Source organism: Lontra canadensis, unplaced genomic scaffold (genome assembly GCF_010015895.1).
Source record: "Lontra canadensis isolate GAN:19392208 unplaced genomic scaffold, GSC_riverotter_1.0 scaffold50, whole genome shotgun sequence".
In the NCBI taxonomy this organism is placed as follows: domain Eukaryota; kingdom Metazoa; phylum Chordata; class Mammalia; order Carnivora; family Mustelidae; genus Lontra; species Lontra canadensis.
In genome coordinates, this window is record NW_022631044.1 from 5,025,265 (window position 1) to 5,044,647 (window position 19,383).

General features: G+C 39.5%; 1 pseudogene; it reads right to left on the reverse strand.

The window, feature by feature from the left end:
* Positions 1-18,284: 18,284 nt before the first annotated feature.
* LOC116877249 lies at positions 18,285-18,462 on the reverse strand (annotated as a pseudogene).
* Between the last annotated feature and the right edge of the window lie 921 nt (positions 18,463-19,383).

Genomic DNA, 19,383 nt, shown 5'->3' on the forward strand with positions numbered 1-19,383 from the left:
AGAGCATTTCAGTTTCAGATATTTGTTTCCTGAGGGCAAACAAGCAGCCATCTCCCCCTCTACTCAACTGATGGAAACTCTAATGCGAGGGGCAGTAATTCAGAGATAAATAGACCGAACACTGCCCGTGACAGTTCATATTTTATGGTGGAGAGAAAGCCTGAAACCTAAAAAACCCTTGTGTGGGAGGCATAGCACAAATGCCTCATCCATGGTACATAATGAAGGAAGATGTCTTGGCATCAACCCGAAAATCAAAATATCCAAGTGACTGTGAATAGGAGAATCGGGTGATAAATCTTTATGTTTTGCTAAATGCCCGTGGGTTGTCACATTTGACAAAGAGTGATAACAATAGAAGAATTGTCATATCTGATAAATGTGTCTTAGGCATTCCATTCTTCTGTGGAAGTGGTCCCAATTACTATAAAACACAGGTAACATGCACGCGGGTACAGATTCAAAAACAGGTTAAGTTACACACTGAAAGTGAATTATCTTGACTAATCAGAACTTGGCTGGAAATTGTCATACAATAGGAAAAATCTTGAGACGTTAGTTCATGCTATCAGATTAATGTATAAATCATGTTACATGGCTAACGATGAGTTCGTTACCCACCGATTTTCCCAGTGTTTCAATTACTGTATTTTTTCCGCAGTTGGATATTGTATTCTCTGGACCCTTTAATGATACTCTATTTCACACTGAAGTTGAAGTTGAAACTAGAAATCCTCCTCAAAACATGTGGATTTGGGGATACAAATGTATGCATGATATGTGCAGCTTATTTCTTTGAGAGAAAGGCTGATTGGGATGAATCCCCAGAGTCCTCGCATTATTTGGCTGTAACCATGTTAGGAATTACTCTTTTTGTCTTTATAAGGGATAGAATGGGCATGTAAAGACCATTTTTGTCTGTGTTTAATTTCGTGAATTTACCAAGAATGGTGAGTCATGTCTTACTTTTTTGATCCCATCTCTAAAACAAGTGATGTCAGAATGCTTACTCATTAAAGGCATGTTTCCCTCCATCTCCTGGAAGGCTCAATGACCTTGGCTAACTCTGTACCCAAAGTTTTTGGTAATCTTGGGCAATATAGCTTGTCCCTCTCCTCTTCAACCCACTCTCTATTCTGGCAAGTTGGTTTTCTCTTGACCTCCACAGATTCTATATTTAATTTGTCACACCCTCGGGTCACATGACTCCAGGATAAAATTATTTTCCTTCCTCTGTACCTCTCCAAGACTTAGCTTTTGTTTAAGACTGTTCAGAGCTCCACATACCCAAAGAATTCTGTCAAACTGCTCTAAGCCCATCACAAAATGCTAAAGGCCAAGTCATTTTCTACTGAGTAGCTAATACATTCTGAGACTATTAATAATTATTTAATAAATACCCATTGATAATTGATTTGTTGATCTTTTGACCTTCTTTTATTTCTTTTCACCACTTTGCCATTTACTTTAGACTTGGACTTCCCCCAGAGAACACAAAAGAATGTATTCTGAAGAAGTTTTTATTCTTATTCCTTCCACTGGGAACATGGTAGAAAGTAATCATTACTTAATGTAATTTTCCGCAAATAGACATTGTTTTACAAGCTACAAATAATGTGAATAAAATGTAACTATATACCCAACAAACAAACAAAATCTCCCAAATTAAAAGCAATATATAGCTGGGATGAATAAAATAATTTGTTAATTAGAAAAGTATTCATGATAGATGGCAAGCTCCTCACAGCTGGAACTTATCAAACAAAGACTAACTCAAGAATCTGGGGGAGAGGATTTCCATAAAGAATGGGAGATTAGCTTCAGTAAATCTGGGGTCTCTTCCAAATCCGAGATTCTATGATAATTGTCTGAATTTAACCAATTAAGAAAATGATTTTAGTAGTCTTATGAGGTAAGTTTTTTATATTCCAAATATTTTAAAATTATAGAGGGAGTTAGGAGATTAATTTTTAAAAAATCTGAAAATAACAGGTCATAAATTGATTGACTTACTAAAGTCAAAAGAACGGCTTTTTAAAAATGGTATGGGCATGTGGACCTAGCCACAAAGCACTTTGAAATCAATCTTATTCTTAGAACATGTATCTACAGTTTAATTAATTTGTACATGTAAATGGGATGGCTACTGTGCACATTTTAATAAACAAATATTTATGTGCCCGTTGGTCTTGTCAGTTTTCCTGTGATGTGTTAACCTTGGGTATGTAAAAAGAAGCAGTGAAATGTATTGCCCTCTTGGGAGTCCAGAGAGCTGTGCTAGTGCTGTGGTCCTCTGCCAAGGTCAGGAAACTTGTCTTTGCATGGTCATACTTTTAGACATACAGAACTGATATTTCACAAACAGGCACCAATGCAGACAAACCAACTACAGGCCTTCCGCATTTGCTCTTTTTATTTGTTACCTGGATTTTACTGGTTGCTATACCCCATTATCTAGAATTTTGGGATATCAGATGCTTGGGTTAAGTAAACCAAACATCTAATGACTATCATTTCTTTTTCATTTTACTTAATTTTTTAAAAGATTTTATATATTTATTAAAGAGAACACAAGCAGCGGGGAGCAGCAGGCAGAAGGAGAGGGAGAAGTAGATTCCACATGGAGCTGGGACCCCAGTGCAGGACTCAATCCCAGGGCCCTGGGATCATGACCCGAGCTGAAGGCAGATGCCTAACTGACTGAGCCACCCAGGCGCCCCTCTTTTCCCTTTTAATGTAATCTTTTGATATGTGTCCAGAGAAACCATGAAATTTTGTCTTATCATTATTTGGATTTCTGTGTTGTCAGGGTATAATGATTTTAAGATTGGGGTGAAGATGTACTTATCTGAAAACTGTACAGTTGTGTACACATGCAGTATACATATGTAAGACTTGGTAAAACTTCATTAATCTGTAACAATTTAGGAAAGTTTTAGTTACGGGATCCTTAAAAATTAATTCAGCACAACTTCTTTCAACCAAACAGAATGATATACTTTCTGCTTTACCAGTGTCTTTAGAGCAAGTATATTTGTTGTTTACAAGTACAAAGGTGCTTTGAAAGTGTTTGAAAGGAGTTTATTCAGTAAGACTAATGCTGTACATGGAATTATTTTTGCTCTTTGCTCTTCTAATCGGCAAAGCAGACTTTCTTCCTTGGAAATGTAGGAAACTTCTATCTTACCTGAAAAAAACACACGATTTTTGAATTAGTAATGTATTTGAATCAAAACTTTGTTACATATTAAGAACATCTGGAGTAAATGTGGTTTATAGTTATAAACCCAGGTATATATTGTGGTTAAATTGAATGTATTTTGGTAAAAACTAGTCTAATTCCTTCAGACTAATTAACATGCATCTACTTAGTTAATTGGTTAAAGTTTCCCGACTCAATTCAATGATGCGTTTTTCACGAACTTGTTGGATATTTTCATCCCATCTTCTTTTATCCAGGATCATCCATAAATGTCCCGAGACACAGCAGAGGGCCAAGAATGGCATGGTAGGCAAAAGACAGAGGCTCTGAGTCCACAACTGGATTTCTGTTTGGACACTTAAGAAGAAGTGACATCAAGAGCAGCAACCTAGCCTACTGCACTCATGGTGAGGTAAGGAGATCCCAACCATAACTATGAAATAACCTTGGCCTCTCCTGAAGTAGGATATTGGTTCAATCCAATGTAACGGTGGTGTTGTTAATATTCCTATCCTTGATGTGATTATAATTATTTGATATCATTATTCAAACTAAAATCACTCATGCACAACTCCCTTGTGTGGGCGGAAGCAGCCAGTAAAAAGCATGAAATGTTTATCTGTAGTGTGGTTTTAGTTTCTCTCCTTACCCTCTTGGAGTTAGCTGCCCGAGTCTTACTCAGTGTGACAGAAGATCATCGTAGAGTCTGGGAAGAAGCAATGAGATAAACTGCCCAGGTTCTGATGAGGTATGAAGCGTCCTGTCACATTTCAGGGTGAAATTCATCTTCAACAAGATTTCCCCCACACCCCCACCTCCACCATTTCACAGCTTGTATTCCCAGAACACGAGTATCAAGATTTCATTTGCCTTGGAGCCCTTCCAGAAATTAACAGCGTTAAGAAGGACCATTCTATTAAGTCAGGATGGTGTCCAATAAAAGCAATGAATGATTGGAAAATGGACCATTTTAATGCTGTTCAGTAAAACCATCGTGAATGTTCTTAATTATGCAATTCCATCCTTCCTGTGTAATTGGCTCATTTGATTTTTTTTTTCCTTCTCATGGTATAGAATAATCTGAATTAGGGGTCAGGGTCTTCTAATATTGTTATATTTGACTAATATTTGAAGATGATGGGGCAAAATATGTAAGAATGTAACATGATTTGGATCCCCTAGACAACCAACAAGTAAGCATAAAGGCTCATAGGACTGACAAAAATGGAAAAATAATTGTACCCTTCAGAGGTATCTAAACTCCGTTTGCAAATATAGAGCACTCCATTTTTAAAAGCTTCATTCCTTTGGTTCTGAATAGTTAATATAATCACATGATTCGAAATTCAAGAGGGACAAAAGGGCAGATAGTGAAAAATCTTCCTCCTTGGCATCCAAAGCAACTAATGTTATCAGGTGTGCGTGATGCTCTCAGAGATATCTAATGCATATTCAAACAAATTTGTGTAAACTTTCATTTGTTTTTCTCTTATTTGTATGCACAGTAGCACTATCTACTAAGATTTTATATATCGGCATTCAGCCCAAGTACTAGGGATACAGTAGCAAGCAAAGCCAAGTCCTTTTGGGAAGCTTACACTTTCATGGTGGGAAGCGGACAAAAAGCACCAAACAAGATAGTTTTAGATCGTGAGTGTTTGACACTGACCTACAGGGAAGGGGGTGCTGGTTAATTGAGGTCATAAAGGCTCACCAAGAGGAAAATTAAAAAAATAGAAATCACTTTTTGGCTTTTGTATTAATCTGGCTAAATATCTGGTTAAACCCAACAATTTGCCACGATGTAGCCCCACAAAACACATATGTAGAGACATGGGATTTGCCATACAATTCATCAGTATGCTGACCCTTCAGAGTAATGTCGTGATCCCAGATTTCAAATTCATGCTCATCACTGCCTGACGATGCTCAAAACCACTGTGCTATACTCATCTCGCATGACAGAAGCTACAGATAGGAGAGGCCCTAAGAAGTTCACTCCCAGATAAAAGATTTCATGGAATGTCTACCAAGAGCGGGGACCATAACATTGACAGCTGCTTCTCATCTGTACTCACTGTTCCGATCATATTTTAGTCATTCTGCAAAACCAGCAATTAGATAGGGAGGTTAGACTCTTCTCTTATTGTGGTCAGTGTGCCAAGAAAATTGAAATGAAAGGAGAGGGCAGATTGCTAAAATAAGTATTCTGAAAGACAGTCGGCATGACAGTGAGAGCAGTAGAAATTCATAGGCCAGTCGTTTAAACTGAATATCTGGTTAAAAAAGTTAAAAAAAATCTGTGCACATTTAGACATTTTCAAAAATCCTAACTTTTGTCCTGAGATATCTTGGATACTAACTATAACTGGTTACTGGGTTAACTTTTTCAATTTCCTTCCAGATATGCAATATAATGTAGAAGTATCCCAAGATAGCTACTTGTAATTTTCCTACAGGTGTGTGAAAACATCTGTTTTCATTTCTCTAAAATAATTGAGGAGTTCTCTGGTTAGTTTAGATATGTTGGTTACTTCTAAGAGTGACAAAATACATACTGATTGAGGTTCGGATTTCTGCCAAATGCTGAAAGTGATTCATTATTTGATGGCACAGAAATTACTCTAGATCTCTGTTGAAATTCTGTCGTCATTATGGGCATCAATTATCATCATATTGTAAAATAGATGTAAAAGGGAAAGGAGATTGAGTAAATTTTGAGGCAGCTGCTCCCTCTTCTCCCCCACCACATGACATGTAAGGCGGTGGGGGGGGGTGCCCTTTTTTATGGATCCTCACAGCAACTTGTATATTTCTATTTCTCATAGGAATGGAGGGAAAAAATCTCTTCCCTCCCACACAGGTCTTAGTCCATTCAGGCTGCTATAACAAAATACCCCAATCTGAGTAGCTAATAAACCACTGACACGTGTTCTCACAATTCCGGAGACTTGGAAGTCCAAGATCATGGTGCCAACAGATTCAATGTCTAGTGAGGGCCAGCTTTCTGGTTCACAGATGGCTCCTTCGTGTGGTTGGAAGGGGCCAGGGACCTCTCTGGTATGGTATTAGGTGGTGCGGCCTTTGGGAGATGCTTAGATATGAAGCATTAAATGATCCTGCTATTAGACTTCTCTCAGATGATTCCACTTCAGCAGGCCCTTTCCGGTGAAAGCAAGTGGACTTTTATTTGATATTACTTTTGTATCTACTATTAGATCCTATGCTCCCACATCTAAATGGAGAGGGACAGCTCAAACAGTTGTAGAGATGGAGAAATGCAGATTTGTCCAAGGCTGCCCAGAGTCGGAGGAACGAAAGCCACCCTGCAGTCCCTGACATTAACTTAGAGTTCCTTGCACAGGATCAGATGGTCTGGGAGCTGGGCCAGGAAAGTGAGCCCCTGGAGAATTTAAATTCCCCGAAGGTGTGATGCAATGCCTGCAGATTCCGTCTAATGGCACTATTCCAATTCTCTGTGAAAGAGGCAAGGAGCAGTGTTAGTCACTGCCCTCTTTACAGGGCTACTGCATCTCAGGAGAAAGGCATCTTCTCTGTTCGGGCCCTCTCTGTCAGGTCCTAGGATGGTGTCTGGTCCCCAGCAGTGGCACTGGAGCTGACTTTGTATTTGTGGTTCTCCATGGAGTGCTTTGGGTTATTGTCATCTGTGGACACATTCTATTTCTCCAGTATGGCAACAGCAGGTTATTTTCCCTGCCCCCACTCCGTGGAGCTGGCCCACAACCAATTCCAAAATTAACATTTGTTTGCCAAACATGCACAGCTGTAATCAGCCTGCTGGTGGTTTGCTGCCTAGCCTGCCACCTGCTAGCTCCCTTTCCAGAGAAAAAGGGGGAAGAAAGAAGCTAACTGAGGACAAAGTTCAGGCAAAGATTTAGGATTTCTCTCCATGTCTTTGCTGCCCTCTGCCAAACTCTCTAGTTCACCCCCAAAGAGCAATGCAGATTTGCTTATGGTTTGAATAGCAGTGGGGCAGAGATATTGCTTTATGTTTTCCAAATGGCAGAAAGCAACATACCGGTTTCTTCTCGAAGGTTAAGGGTTTGTTTTTGTTTGTTTGTTTGCTTGTTTGTTTTTTGTTTGTTTTTTTGGCTAGGGGGAGGGAGTTGTTTACAGAAGACTGGGTCAAACCATTCCTGTTATGACAGTTATCTAGACAAGAGAGGAACAGACCCGCTTTCATTCAGGATGATACATGTTATACGGGAAATGAACCACCCCACAGTTTTGCTGCCTGGAGGTGGAAGAAGGGGAAAACTGCTCATGGTTGAAGTTTGGCAGAACTCAAAAATCCAAAGAAACTTCTGAAAAGTTTTCTTAAAACATTACAAATATTTTTTCATTTGCCTGAGGTCATTTCCTGTTATCTTATAATCCATTGTTTTCTAAGAGAAACTTCATAAAAGAAAGTCTTTTTTAATAGCCTGACTAAAGCTAGTGTGATGAAAACAATAAAAATTCTTGTTTGAAAGTGATTCTTTCTCTGTGTCTAGGACAGCCAGGGGAATAAGATAACATAATGTGCAGCAGCCCAGTACTTAGACTGCCAAGGCCAAGTGAAATTTGAAGGTCCAGAGTTTCAAAAGCATCATACGCAGTTTTAAACCCAAAAGGCTTGCTTCAATGGGATCCTTCTGGAGTAGAATCTTCATCTAGTTGTAGGATGCACTTCTTGCCATTCACCAAGTGTTTGCATTTTTCTTGAAGCTTACAGCATCCATTCCACTTTTTTCCCCTGTCTTCAAGTGCTGCCTTTTTTTTTTTTCACTCTTCTCTTCAGGATCTAGATTATTCATGTTTTGCTCTGTTCAATAAGTAATTATTTTTGGTGGGGGAAAATGGAAAAAGCCAAGAGGAAGATGGAGAGATAAAATCTGGGCAGAAAGATGGATTTTTTAAAATAATCTCTAATATGACAGGAAGGAAGAATAGAGACTATTCTGAAAATCCTAAACTTATTAGTTTGAACCACTTCTCCCAAACCGATGTAGAGTCTCAGTCTCTTTCAGCTCTGTGAACATGGAAAGCAGAATGTATTAGTAGGAATATGAGAATCCTGTACAACAACCTGGCCAATCTTACTGCTTCATTGAGTCCTTTATGTTTTGAGGAATCTCTTCATAAATTGACAGCCACTGCTAGCTAAATCATTAAAAGGAGAGGAGGAATCTCTAGTCTCTTTGAGTCAGCCAGATATTCTGTGGCAGCCTAATAAGGTGAAGTTGCCTTCTAGACTGTAACACGCTAATGGGACTTTCTCTCTACAACACAGATCAAGACTCCTCTAGAGCTCTGTTTCTTAATTCCCTTGTTTAGTCTTGCAGACGCTCTCTTGACTTTAACTTACCTTTCCAGGCTTATTTTTGACTAACCCTCCTAAGCATTCCCCATTCCCGAGGGATGATTTATCATTTCCAAAATACATCCTGGTTCTCTTACCCAAATATCTCTGCCCACCATTTCTCCTTTGTCTGAGAATGCTATAAAAATTCTTTTTTATCTTTTATTTATTTTTTATTAACATATAATGTATTATTTGTTTCAGGGGTACAGATCTGTGAATCATCAGTCTTACACAATTCACAGCACTCACCATAGCGCATACCCTCCCAGGTGTCTATCACCCAACCACCCATCCCTCATACCCACCTCCCCTCCAGCAACCCTCAGTTTGTTTCCTGAGATTAAGAGTCTCTTATGGTTTGTCTCCCTCCCCAGTCCCATCTTGTTGCATTTTTCCCTCCCTTCCCCCAACAAACCCCTACCCTGCCTCTCAAATTCCTCATATCAGAGAGATTATATGATAATTGTCTTTCTCTGATTGACTTCTTTCTCTCAGCATAATACCCTCTAGTTCCATCAACGTTATCACAAATGGCAAGATTTCATTCTTTTGATGGCTGCATAGTATGTGTGTGTGTGTGTGTGTGTGTGTGTGTGTGTGTGTGTGTGTGTTTATACCACATCTTCTTTATCCATTCTTCTGCTGATGGACATCTAGGCTCTTTCCATAGTTTGGCCATTGTGGACATTGCTGCTATAAACATTGGGGTGCAGCTGCCCCTTTGGATCACTACATTTGTATCTTTAGGGTAAATACCCAATAGTGTGATTGCTGGGTCATAGGGTAGCTCTATTTTCAACTTTTTGAGAACCTCCATACTGTTTTCCAGAGTGTCTGCACCAGCTTTGGGGAATGCTATAAAAATTCTGTTCCACTGAAATGTTATCTCTCTTTATTTTTTTTTTAAGATTTTATTTATTTATTTGACAGACAGAGATCACGAGTAGGCAGAGAGGCAGGCAGAGAGAGACGTGGAGGCAGGCTCCCTGCTGAGCAGAGAGCCCGATGTGGGGCTCGATCCCAGCACCCTGGGACCATGACCTGAGCTGAAGGCAGAGGCTTAACCCACTGAGCCACCCAGGCGCCCCTGTTATCTCTCTTTAATTGAAATATAATTAATAGATAACATTGTATTAATTTTAGGTGTACAACATGATTTGATTTATGCACATAGTGCAAATCTTTAACTTGTGAAACAATCTGCAATCCTTTCAGATGGACATAATCCCTTATCTTTGGTGCCACAAGCCTTTCATAGCACTTATGCTATCCTGACATGTTAGGCTTTAACTAGTGTGAATGATTGTCTTCTGCTAAGCAGGTGGCTCCCTGAGAGAAAGTTCCACAGTAGCCTTTCTCACCCTTGTATCTTCCAATCTCCCTACCACAGGGCATGCTGCATTCACTCCATACATATTTGTTAAATTAAATTGAATGTGATAAAAATATTGTTAATGATCATATAGGAATGTTCAAAGAGCATAACACACCTGCCCCCTTCCCCTTCCTAATTAAAAAGAGAGAGAGAGAGAGAGCATCATACAGAAATATACTGCTGGGAGAATGGGAAGATTAAAAACAAGGGCATTGAAGGACTCAAGAGACACAGAAGGTAACTCTCCCAAGAGAGGAAAAAAAATAAAGGTGAAACCAAAAAGAGAAGGAAAATGATAAGCTTTTCAAAACATAAAGTAAGCTTCTCTCTAGCCTTCCAGTAGGCTTAGAAATGATTTTTTGAGGGGGATTTTGGGGCTGGACTATCTGAGTGAGAAGCACCCACGTCATCTTCTATGATAACAGAATGTTCCATAACCAGAGGAAGACACAAGCTGCCAGGATACCAGTTGGTGATGTGGGGTAGCCACCAATCACAGAAAGGATCCAAGGGCCACCTGTAGCAGATTTCTCACAGGAGGGAACTGCAAAGCATGAACTGAAGCCTAAAGCAGCACACCTCAGGCTTTTCAAGTATCTTAGGTAAATGGTTTTACAGACCAAGGTAGGCAAGGAATTTTTCAAAGTTGACTATACAGAATATATAGATAATATTATATCTAATATTAAATTTACATTATTAATATTAATACTTATGATAATATCATAAAATATCATATACATATTTATGGAACCACAGAGGTGCTGAGGGATAGAAACAGTGAAAAACATGGACGCCATTTCTTACCCCTTCCTTCATGGAACTCCTCTGGTTGCATTTGTCACATAGTATTTTCTTTCAATCAATCTTATTATAAATTAATAGTAAGGGAACTGTATTTCAAATATTCCAAGAAGTGCCAGGAAAGAAAATATGCCACCAATCAGCATTCTATAAAATTAATCACCTGGGGAAATTAATGAAATTGTGCTTGCATATAGGTATTACTTGTAAAAAAAAAAATGTGAATTCTGCCCCTTTTGTTGAAAATTAGGTGTATATTTTTACATCTTTCTAAGAACGGTTGAGAGTGGGATCGAGTGGATTCTACCACCAAAGTTAAGTGGCTTCAAAAGTCTCCAACTAAAAAGAAAAGTCTCCAACTGCCAGGTTTGTGGTAGGACAGCCCTGCTTTATTTAGTCCCGGGGATTCTCTGTTTTGGGCCTGAGGGAAAAAGACAAGCCATGGCTGTCTGTTTTCCACACTGTGATTTATTCCTTCATCTGACAGAGGCCCAGCTCAGTACCTGGAATATAGTAGATGCTCAATAAATATTGGCTGTATTCATGAATAAGTGGCAGCCATTTAATTAAGAAAACAGAAGTGTGAACTTTATATATGTACACAGTTGTTGGGTTGGTTATAGGTTAGCTACCCTTGGGAGAGAAAGCCATAGGTCTTTAGCAATTAAATACTATGGGGAAGAGAAATTTCTGCTCCTAGCATTTATAATTTAAAGGCTGTTGCTCAAAGCGTATTGAGGATAGGATATCACAGGAGCATTATTATATGATCAAAAATATGATACAATTATTATATGATCAAAAATCAGATACAATCCCTAACTTTTGCATTCAGAGTGTCTTTTTTTTTTTTTTTTTTTTTCCTGGAGGAAGAGAGAGAGAATGGGAGAGAGAAGAGAGAGAATCTTAAGCAAGTTCCATGCCCAGCTGGGAGCCCTATGTGGGCATCAATCTTGTGATTCTGAGATCCTGACCTGAACTGAAATCCAGAGTGGGATGCTTAACTGACTGAGCCACCCAGGTGCCCCCAGAGTGCTTTTAAGGAGAGTTTACCAGAATGCATGAGAGGTTCCTACTCAGGAATAGAATCTGCTGCTGGGGAAGCCTCAAATCTTATTTGCTAGAGTTGTGGGTCTTTGGGAAAATCTCCCTTTCCCTAGGTCATCTGAAACTTTCCAAGACTTCTAACATTTCCATCTTCAGTCACTGTCACTTCAGCCCAACCAATAACATAAGAAAGATAAAATTTGGTAAATATTATCTGGATATTTCAAACCACAACTTCACCTATCTGAATAATCCTGGAAGAACTGTGTGTTTGCATGCATGATCCAGACAAATGCCATTTCTTATGCTGCTGCAGATACTTACTCTTTCCCAGTTTCCAGAAGCCTAGGAAGTAGAGCAGGGGGAGCCCTCATGTAAAAGTAGGGAAAAGCTTTTGAGCAGAAAGTTCACGATTATAGGAGTATCTTTTGGTGGAAACATCAGAACTCACGGTGTGTAACTTAGGCAGCTTCACTCTTTAGCATTCTAGTTGCTTAGTGAGAATGCTTATCTTCTTAGAACGTGTTCTCTACTTTCAGTTAGGTGATGCATTTTGTAGACAAGTAACACTGAAAAGAAAATACCAGTTTCTTTGCACTTAGCAAGTATTTCCTGGTGAATCTTTGTGCTTTGCAAGGCTTCCCACATCATACCTCCCAAGCTTTTCTTGCTTTCATTCTACCTGCCACCATGGTTGGATTAGTTCAACATATACTTGTTAGTTTCTAGAGTGTTTTAGCTAACATTCTAGGCATGAAACACAAAGATTCATAAAACAACCCCTGCCCACTGATAATTTCCAATCTAATGGGGAAAACAGCTGTATTTCCAGATGACTTTAGAATACAAAGTACTACGAAGGAGGTTCCAACCTGTAGTTTGCAGCTACAGATAGTTGCCTAGAGGTAGGTGTTATTACAAGCTTTCTTATACCTCTTTCTTTTCTCCCTGATTGTTTTTGGGCTCCTTGAAGGCAGTGTCCCTGTGTTTGTTACTTCCCTGCTCCCCTCCTAGATGACATTCTCAGTAAATGCTGATCTGAACGACTCTGGATCCATAGTTGACAATGCAGTCACTTTCTTATTTGCTTTTTATACAGTTTTTGCATTTTAGATTCTGAAGTCACTAGAAAAGAGAAAAGGGGACCCCCAAACTCAGGTTATTAGGAAATTCATTATCTAGCATTATAGTTGTACCTTTTCTGAAAGACCAATCTTTCGAGCTTTGTGGAGCCTTAATTTAGAGGTATATTGACTGTTCATTACCACGAAGTTGCTCAAGTGGCGAAGAGCATGTGTGGTGTTTAATGTAATCTTAAACATTACTATCTACGTTAAATCAGGAAGGGGGCACAAGCGTTAGAGTTGCTGTTTAATGATGTATGAAAAAGCTGCCTGGGAAAGTGCACCATTAAGAAAAGCTGAAACCAGCACCGAACAATGACCTGATGATATATTGAGACCTCGTGGCCAAGGCCAGGTCTCCTAACTTGGAAAGTTACGAGCACCAAGTGCCCTTGCAGAATAAAGAAACTAAGGGAAATCCATGGAGGCAGAGGAGTGGAGGGAATGCTGGGTTGGAAAAGGAATGAGAAAAGACTTGTACCAGCATGGGCTCATGTAGTCTCTTCCTATCCAGGCTGGCCATGGCTTATTTTTAAATCCCCTTTCTTGTGGATCCAGAAACAAACCTACAAACTTAGAAAATAAACAAAAATGCTAGTCAACAAAAGTAATCTGTACTAGTTAGAATGACACATGGTAAGCCAGTCTTGGATCCTTCAAAGAAACACCCAAAGCTAAATTACTCTTACTATTAGTTTTCTGCTTTTACAAACACAAGCTAGTAATTGCAATATCTTTGGTTTAAAATACTTAGTGCAATGGAAGATAGAAAACTTAACTTGTATAGTTCTAATGGGAGGCTTATTAATAAGCTTTAAGTTTAGAAATAATGGTGGATTTTATGTCCTCCCAGGAAGATTTTATTGGTTTAAAAAAAAATTCTTCATTGGTTTAAAAAAATTCTTTAAGAATTTATAGAGTCTGTAACCTGCTTGTTTAGTAGAGAGTTTCAAGGTCTATTTTTCATAACTTCTACCTAATTGATCACACTTACTGTCTGGTGAGTTAAAGTCTTATGGATTGCCAAAAATTTATATTTCCATCCATACGGATGGACTGTAAGTCCATGACAGAGTATGCTCCAGATGTTATAAGGACATCTCGTAGTAGACACAGCTAGTCAGTTAATTTGAACTCAGTGAAGATCATGCTTCCCAATCCTGAAACACTTAAAACAGGGTTGGTGAGAATAGACATAATAACTACATGCAGAACTAATATTTAGAAAGACGTGTCAAGAAAGTAAATGCTTCCTTTATTTATTTATTTTTCCAAATGAACTATACTGATGAGAAATATGCTAGCTTGGAGGGAAGGAGTTGTTCAGAGAAACTGGAAGTGAAATTGGCACTGGCTCTGGAAGAGCGAACTTTTGAAGGAAGGGAAAGAAACAGAAGGTCATGCCAAATGAATATAATAAGCCTGAGAACATAAGGGAGGAGTGCTCAATATGAGCTCGGGAAACAGGAACTCTACATAAATCTGGAGCAGGCAGTATGTGCATGTTGAACGACTGTTCATAGTAGAGAGAGGCATACGTTAGCACAAGATCATGATCACCTGATATGTCAGGCTAAGGATTTAACATTTTACCAAAGTCCAAGCTATTACCTCTCGCTAAGGTGTTTCAAGATTTCATTGCTTAGTAACAGTGAAATGTTTAAATTTTTTTATGTCAAAGGTTGAATATCGACCCCTATTTTGAATAGTTCTCTACAATGCAGATAGAACATTTAAATCTTTGTACTTTTTGTCACTGTAGATACCAAGTACATTTTTATTTATTTATTATTTGATTAGGCTGACTTTTAAAAATTATTTATTTATTTATTCTTATTTAAATTCAATTAATTAACATATAGGCTGACTTTTAAATAGCTCTATATATTATGTCTGGTCAAATCTGTTGGCAGAGATGGAAATGAGTTTGGATGCTTCTGTGAAAAGAAGATGTTAGGGCGCCTGGGTGACTCAGTGGATTAAGCCTTTGCCTTCAGCTCAGCTCATGTTCTCAGGGTCCTGGGATGGACCCCTGCCTCGGGCTCTCTGCTCAGCAGGGAGTCTGCTTCCTGCCTCTCTGCCTACTTGTGTCAAATAAATAAATAAAATCTTAAAAAAAAAAAAAAAAAGAAAAGAAGATGTTGGTGGGAGGTTCTTGGGTAGAAATCCCAAGAGAGGACTAGGATACTATGGACTTTATTTTCTATACTTATTTTATACCACAACTGAGTATCATTAGTAGTGGGCCACATAAAAGAAAACTCTGATTGTAAAGTATTCTATGGAAGAACATTGTTCTGGCAGAGCTGAAAAGACTCCAAAGTATAGTGTCCACTGTGTATGAGACTCAAAAGCACAATTAACCAAATCCTTATTTTGTTCTACACTTTAGTCATCCCCATGAGGATGTTGACTTTAAAGGAATGGCTGTTTTATTTTACTCTTCAGACCTAAACTGAGCCAAATTTTTGGTGCTTAGTCTGTTAGAAAGTAGCTGATGGACATCAAAGAATATATAACATTCGGTAATCAAAGAGCTTGAGTTATTTCACCCTGAAAATTAAATGGAAGCTTGTAACCTTGACTCATGCATAAGGCATCCTCAGTTGAGGAACACAATTGAAGGAAGTGCTTACATCCCATAAAGCTCGCAGATGTTACACAAATTCAGCCTGTGTAAGTCCCGTGTTGTGTTTGCCACCCATGTTAGCCATCTTCTTTGTTCACAGATCTTAAGTATCTGATGCTTGCTCCCTGTGCAATAGTTATTTCAGGATTAAGACTATTTATATATTTCCCTGGGATGCCATGGAAGCTAAAAGCAGTGGCTAGTTTGGACACTTGAAAATCCAAAACCATCAACCTGAAATCAATATTTTTCCTATTCTACTTTTCTTGCCAAGCTCCCTTCTCTCCTTCCCTCTTCTTCCCCTCCCTCCCCTTCACCTCTTTTCACTCCATTGTCTTCTTCATTTATCCCTACCCCATCCCATTATGGACTCCACCCCAGAGAAGAGAGAGAATGAGCCCCATTTTTTTTCAACATCGAGGGCCAGTTACTCACATTGTGGTGTAAACATCACCGAAAGGGAAGATTGCAACTCACTCTCTACCTCTAGGAAACTTCATATCAGGCAATTTTCACATTCCAGAGTTTGTCTTTTAATGTTCTCTAGCCTGATTCCATCTAAATCCATAGAAATCATAAGTCCACATAGCCCGTGGACCTAAAGAATGAATTTTTGATCTGAACTCTCTTCCATAAAATCGTTAACCTCCTAAGTGCCTAAGCTATATTTGGATGCCGCTAACGCGACCATAAATCCCTCAAGTTTCACTGAGCCTTTTCCAGTGTTTTTGCGTCTCCTGCCAATCTTTGGGAGGATGTGTTTTATAGCCTCCAGGTCAGCATGCATATCCCAGTGTTTCCTGGTTTCCAAATTGGCACAAAACTCAAGGTGAGCAAGAAAGGGTTCAACAGCTACTTATAAAATCTCTTCTAGCCACGTTTCTCCTTAACGCAGCAGCTGAAAGTGTTGCAGACCGCGTTCGCACTTCATTGCAGAGGGCGTTTGGAGAGGGTATTTCTCAGTGTTCCGCAGTATGTGCAGTACGTGAGACCTCAGCTGTTGTCCAGCGTCGGGGGGGCCCCAGGACACAGGCACCCGTCCCTTGATAGTTCTGGCTCTTTTCTTCCCGTATTCTGCCTAGTCTTCTTTCTAGGGATCCCTTTAATAAAGGAAATTAAATATGTAGGAGTGTTTTTAACATATTTGAGAAAGTGGTCTGTGTATTTTGTTAGATGTTTGTTACTTAGAAAAAAAAAAGTGTTTTAATCCTATTGTTTTGACTCAGAACCTTATCAAGATCATCTTGGGTTTTTCCATATTTGTACCTATTTCTTAAAAAAAAAAAAGTTTGCAAGCCCAGTGCTGTGCTTTGAGTCACCTAATTTATTTAATCCTCTTAATAACTCTATGGATATAGTATTCTTTCTTCCCCCCATTATGAATGAGGAAACAAAAACTCAGAAAGTTTAAGTAAAGTTGTTCAAAGTCACGTGACTCTCACAGTGGACGCAGCAGAATTCTAGTCCTGCAGTTCTGATACCAAAGGGTGGGGGGAAGAAGGGGGAGGAGGAGAGGGAGGGATGAGGGAGAGGAGGAGGTAAAGGAAGGAAGGAGAAAGGAGGGAAAAAAGGAAGGGGAGGAAGGAAGGAAGAAGAAAAGAAAAGAAATGTCTACTCCTTTGGCTTCTTACAAGTATGGAAAGCTTGGGTCAATGTCAGGAAGGTCAGAGGAATAACATAGTTTCCTCTGTGTCCTCCTCCCTCAAGGACACAGCAGGACAAGGCAATGAGCGGGGCTTCCTGAAAGTGAGAAGCTCTTGGGAGAAGTGTTCCCTACCTGTCAATACTAGGTGATGTGAAAATTCAGGAGTAGGAGTACCGTCAATCTCAACTAATGAACAAACACTGAGAATCAAGGGAGGGATTGGGGTTCTGACACCCTGAGAATGGTTGAACAGAAGCGGGCAAAGGTGCTGATCCAGCATCCCCTGCCCATGAGCTCTCTCCACTGTCCCCTGTCCTGCCTTCCCCTGCTTCTCTGAATTGGTCAATGAGGATTATCTCATTCAGTGTTCAAAAGAACCATGTGATAGGTGCTCCTGTTATCTCTTCCTCATAGATGAAGAAATTTGGGGTTAACAAGATCAGTAATTCACCCAAAGATCATGGTTTCCAAGCAGTAAAGCTGGATGAGGAGTGGCCAGGCATTAGAGTCCTGGGACATGCGGCTGTCAGTGTTAGAACCAGGACAATCCCAGGCACGCTAGGACTGTCAGTCACCCTAGAATAGAAACTAGTCCTGCCTGACCTCTAAAATTTTTTTTGGCACTGGCCCAGAAGATTTCCCTTGTAATTTGAAGTCAGTGTTAAATTCAATTATGCAGAATAAGAAGGGACATCTAACCAGTTCCAGGTCTCTCCCAGCCATGGAGAGGGCCTCACATTATCTCTATCCATGCTCCATACATCCTCTCAATAAAAAAATTAAGCAATCCCTCAATACCTGTAAATTTATTTATAAATTACATACATAAATAAGTTATATATAACATAGATACAAAAATTTGTGTTTTAAAAGATGAGATTAATGGGGCGCCTGGGTGGCTCAGTGGGTTAAAGCCTCTGCCTTCGGCTCAGATCATGATCCCAGGGTCCTGGGATCGAGCCCCGCATCGGGCTCTCTGCTCAGCAGGGAGCCTGCTTCCCTTCCTCTCTCTCTCTCTGCCTGATTCTCTGCCTGCTTGTGATCTCTGTCAGTCAAATAAATAAACAAAATCTTTAAAAAAAAAATGAGATTAACTATGAATAGTTGAAGTTTTAATACTGTCTTCTCTCTCCCCAGTAGAAGATCCTATGAACATTGTTTGGTGCATGCAACTAGTTAGGAGACACCAGACTAACTACTGATTTTTCAATTAGCAATAATCGCGCCTCGGATAAACCTCATTGGCCACAATACTGCCACTGCGCAAAGCTAACTACTGATTTTTGATTCCAGTTTTCTAGAATTGATTATACAATGACCCTTTCAGATTATACAGAAAATTCCTCATTTAAATATTATGCCTTTCTGAGCTGGCACCTGTCTTTTCCAACCCCAAATTAATAATTTTTTTAAGCAACCCCATTGATCTTAATTGATGGACTTTATAATAAATACATGTGATTAGATTAAGTTAGATTAGATTAAGGTTTTACAATATATTTTTGAAAACAGGCTCTGCTGTTCAAAATCCAATTTCAAATCCACTTCTCTCTCTCTCTTTTTTTTTTTTTTCAATTTTTATTTCTTTATTTGACAGATGGAGATCACAAGTAGGCAGAGAGAGAGACAGGGAGAGAGGGGAAAGCAGGCTACCCGCTGAGCAGGGAGCCTGATGTGGGCCTCGATCCCAGGACCCTGAGATCATGACCCAAGCCAAAGGCAGAAATTTTAACCCACTGAGCCACCCAGGTGCCCCCAAACCCACTTCTCTTTTTACTACATATATTACGTTCCACCCAGCTAAATATCACTACAGAAATATCTGATGGGCTTATTATCTGAAACTGGGCTTGCCTCTTGGTGAGTGTCAAGCCCAAAGACACAATCAAGCCAAAGAATAGGAAAAGGAAGGGTTTTACTTCCAACAAGTAAGGGAGAAATATCCTGATATATCGGGCTGTTTCTCCAAACAGTATTTCCTTGGACAACCACACCAGGGAAGATTTAAGTTAAAGATGCAGACATGTTCATGAAGGGGGCTTGCACAATGGGGAATTCAGGAATTGGGATTGGAGCGAAAGTCATTTTGAGGTCCAGGTCAGAGTCACCAGGGCCTGCAAGAGTCAACATCACCAGTTCTCTGGCTTTAGTTGGTTTGGTATCCGAGTACTCAAAGGGGTTTAGATCCTACA